This window comes from Octopus sinensis, linkage group LG10, assembly GCF_006345805.1.
Source record: "Octopus sinensis linkage group LG10, ASM634580v1, whole genome shotgun sequence".
Classification (NCBI taxonomy): Eukaryota; Metazoa; Mollusca; class Cephalopoda; order Octopoda; family Octopodidae; genus Octopus; species Octopus sinensis.
In genome coordinates this window covers 45,120,324-45,124,634 of record NC_043006.1, presented here as the reverse complement: position 1 = coordinate 45,124,634, position 4,311 = coordinate 45,120,324, and the positions used below count along the sequence as shown (strand labels likewise).

The 4,311-nt window shown below is 36.3% G+C and overlaps 1 protein-coding gene across 1 annotated transcript in view; it reads left to right on the top strand.

Annotated features, from left to right (window-relative positions):
- Nucleotides 1–2,479: 2,479 nt before the first annotated feature.
- Nucleotides 2,480–4,311, top strand: part of LOC115216690 (sodium-dependent noradrenaline transporter) — a 206,969-nt gene continuing 205,137 nt past the window's right edge. The window contains exon 1 of the mRNA XM_036506950.1: nucleotides 2,480–3,112. The gene's annotated coding sequence lies outside the window, so the exon portion shown is untranslated. The remainder of the gene's footprint in view (nucleotides 3,113–4,311) is intronic.

Below are 4,311 nucleotides of genomic sequence, written 5' to 3'. Positions count from 1 at the left end.
AATTGCTCTATATTCTTTCCTACGTGGGAACACATTTCTTCTCTCTATACATACATACATACATACATACATACATACATACATACGTACATACATACATACATACATACATACATACATACATACGTGCGTATACATGTATACACATACATGATAAGGCGGCGAGCTGGCAGAAACGTTAGCATGCCGGATGAAATGCTTAGCGGTATTTCGTCTGTCGTTACGTTGTGAGTTCAAATTCCGCCGAGGTTGACTTTGCCTTTCATCCTTTCGGGGTCGATAAATTAAGTACCAGTTCCGCACTGGGGTCGATGTAATCGACTTAATACCTATGTCTGTCCTTGTTTGTTCCCTCTATGTTTATCCCCTTGTGGGTAATAAAGAAATATGTATACACACACATTTATAAAATATGAAAGAAAATGGGGTTTATGAAACTCATTATTCAGTGAACGGACTTTAAATGGTATGCTACAAGATTTAAGCCCAAATTTCAAATTAAATATATATATATATATATATATAATATATATATATATATATATATATTATATATATATATAATATATATATATACATACTGAAGTTGCCTTTATTGTTTTTCTCTCATGGATATGAGGGAATTCGTAAAATACTAGTTTTAGATTTTAAATTTCATTAAGCAATCGCATTCTTTGACCGTTAAATCTTTTTGGACTGCTGCATCTTTGCCAGTGGCATGATTTACAGCAGAACCTTTTAAAAGAGAACGAAGGCAACTGAAGCGTTTGTAGCCAGAATGATAATAGGGAAATGTCCTCGGTTTGACACTCAAGTAATTTGGTTTCTTCACTGTAAAAATGATAGGGTGTCCAAAATGAATGGAAGTATACAATGCACAGCAACAAATGACGCATACTGACGAATACAACATTTTTTGGGAAAAACTTTTCAATTCTACTGGCTATTATATTAAGCACTGATACATAGTGGACTGAACCATAAGGAGAACGAGTTGCTATAAAATGGCGAAAAGTTCCCCCGCTGTCTTTGCGGTTTTGATGCAGTCACTACCACGTTGACTGGGTGAGGTGGTAGTAGAAATAGACTGCAAATGTAGAAGTGTCATGCAGCTTCGCTTGAGTACCAGTGGCCGAGACATCACCATACAATGTGCGACACGTAACTAAGCGTCAACTCTGTTAAAATTCAGCACCGGCAGTTTGCACTGCTAAAGTGATTCAGTGTTTAGTTTAGAAGCTGCTAACTATTCTTTGATTTCTTCATAGAAAAAGTGTCAAAAACGTAGCGCAGAATAAGAGAAAGGTTTTTCAATTTTGAAATGTCCTTTATTTCAGTTACAATTGTCATGAAGTCATAGGATAGTGTGCCGATATCAAGACCATTATATCTCTACATTGTCCAGCAAATTCATGTTCTCATTGGGAAATCTGCTGTAGTGCCATTAATCATAAAAAAAAGGCCTCCAAAAGAATTTCCATGGAATTCATTCGTATGAGCTGCGTTACCATGAATGGCACAGACGTACTTCTTTCAAAAGGTTTTACTTGTACTTCCATTCTGAAACATCTGTGATATGGAATTGGGATCTCTGGGCATAGCCAAAGTATCTTTCGCACAGTAGCATACTTCCGGTCGAGAAAGCCCGCCTCAGTGAATGCCTGTTTATCTGCTGCTTTGATCTGCCAAGAAAATCTCGATAACAAATACGATATATTGCATTTCCTGACCCTATTCATGGATGGGATTTATAATACTTTGAACTGAAGCTCCGATAACTTGAGTCAAACAACTTTTGTGAAAATTTTCCAAGCTGTAGTTGAGAAGGTTAATTTCTTTTGGTAGTTGCTAATGAGCGCTATCACCCTTGTCACGCTCCGTGACTGCTAAATCTGTTCAATTAGAATCTGTTCAGCCTATATATAATCTTACTAAAAAACTCAAATTCTGCAGAAACTGAAGTTTTGAGTACCTTTGTATTTGAGGAATGTCCTTTAATTTGGTCAAATATGCCAAAATTTTAACGAAAGTTTAACTTTAGTTTAACTATCTGTTTTCTTTTTAATCAACAAAATTTTGTAACCAACTCTTTCGTTTCAAAACAAAACAGCAAAAACAAAATGAAAGATCGCACAGCCCAGTATAGACTTAAAGAAATTAAACTCCCCACCAAAATGATTTAGAACAGAGAAATCGAAAACGCCTCCCACACCGCCTTCGACAAAAAATAAAAAGAAAGAGAAAAAAATAGGAATTTTTGTCTGCGCAACCACCCACGCTTTGCATATACGAAGAACTTGAAGAGAAGCAGATTCATAGATATATTACCTCTACCCACCCCCGCCAACGTCATTCATCACCACGTCATCATCCCGCAGAGTAATTCTATATTAAACAACGAATGATTGACCGAGCAGCCAACCGGCCTGCCCGCCAGTCAGTTGGCCAGTCAGTCGGCCAGCTAGTCAGCTAAGCATTCACCCATCTCACCCATCCAGCCTACCAGCCTGCCAGCTTAACAAACTAAACTACCATTGCATACAATTGTTGCAACGATTTTATTTCCTTTGACTGATATATCCGGACATCATTCTATCAGTTCCCAGCTTGAGTAAAATTCGTGCAGTCCTCACTAGCTACTCTTGCTCCCACGGGCCCGCACCAGCTCATTTAAAACCATTGCCGCTTCCCAAACTAGTTATCTCATCACTATGACCTACTTTCTTGGTGATGCCAGTCTAGAATCTATGGTTTAACTGCTCTCCTGCACTGAATCAGCCTTGCAGATAGATGTGTTTTTAACTAGACAAATAAGCTTCTACCGTAACGTTTGTCAGTTAACACGCTTTTCAGTTCAGTAACGACTTTTCACAAACGTTACAACTACTCCTCTTACCAATAGTAACAGTAGTAGTATTACCGTAGTAGTAGTAGTAGTTGTTGTTATTGTAGTAGTTTTGTAGTCGTAATCGTTATAGTAGAAGTAGTAATAATACTACTACTACTTCTTCAAATTATAATAATAACAGCAACACTAACAATACAAAGCTTCATCGTCATCATCAGCTTCGATTTACCTGCCACCGTTTTATAAGGATGCTACCGTGCTCAGGTAAGGAAAAAACAAATATATATATATAATTATAATAATTATCATTATAATATTCCCGCTTAATACCTGTTGTTTTATGTTACTGAAATGTTGCGTATCCCCCGACATGTATCATTATTGCTATATCCTTTCCGATTTCTACCTGTCATTATATGATCACCACATTTTATACTCTTGAAAAGGATATCCACATATCAGTATTGGTTATATGATGTTAATTAAATTAATTAATTGTCCATATTGTTTATGCATACATCTACCCTTTCAGCATGTAATATATTTGACTCTTTTAGATTTCAGTGTCTTATTATCCGAGTATTATTCGGACATTATTCAGGATACAATTGTTCCCACATTTCATTTTCTTCTCATCAACGAACTGTAATTAACCGTCGTTTATACAAACAGACATTCGGGGGTAACATTCTGTGCGCGAAGGTGGGGTGTGATCGACTTATGTTCTTAACTAAAGTCTACAGTACGAAAGTTATTTTGGACTGGAATATTTTGAACAAATTAAAAGGACGCGTAAGATAATATGATCCAACATACACATGAAAAAAAAAAAGGGCGGGAGGATCACGCTTGGAAATATCTTTATCTAGTCGTTTAGGATCGAACAGGCTCTAATCACCACCACCACCAACAACAACATCATCATCATCATCATCATCGTTCGTTCGTTAATATCATCATCATCATCGTTCGTTCGTTAATATCATCATCATCATCGTTCGTTCGTTATCATCATCATCGATCGTAATAATAACGGAGAAAGGTTCAATAAAATTAAAAGTTACATATATTTTGAAGATTTTATTCAGCTCTTTTAAAACTCATGTAGGTTTTAAAACTCGTATATGCTATTGATACCTCGCTCGCCTCAACGTTGTATATAATATTATTGAATCACAGCATTGCAATATTTAGTTTCTACCCTTCACATTCTGAACTCAAACTCCACCGAGCTCAACTTTGATTTTCAACGTTCAAGAGTAATTAAAATAATGTATCGATTATTAATTAGCGCCGATACAACTTCCTTTTGCGACTTTGTGTCTATGTTATAAATAATGGTTTCCAATTTTTGGCACAAGGCTAGCAATTTCGATGGGAAAGGGTTAGTCGATTACATTGATCGTCAAGTGATCAACTAGTACTATTTCATCGATCTCTAAAGGATAAAAAACAAAGTCGAC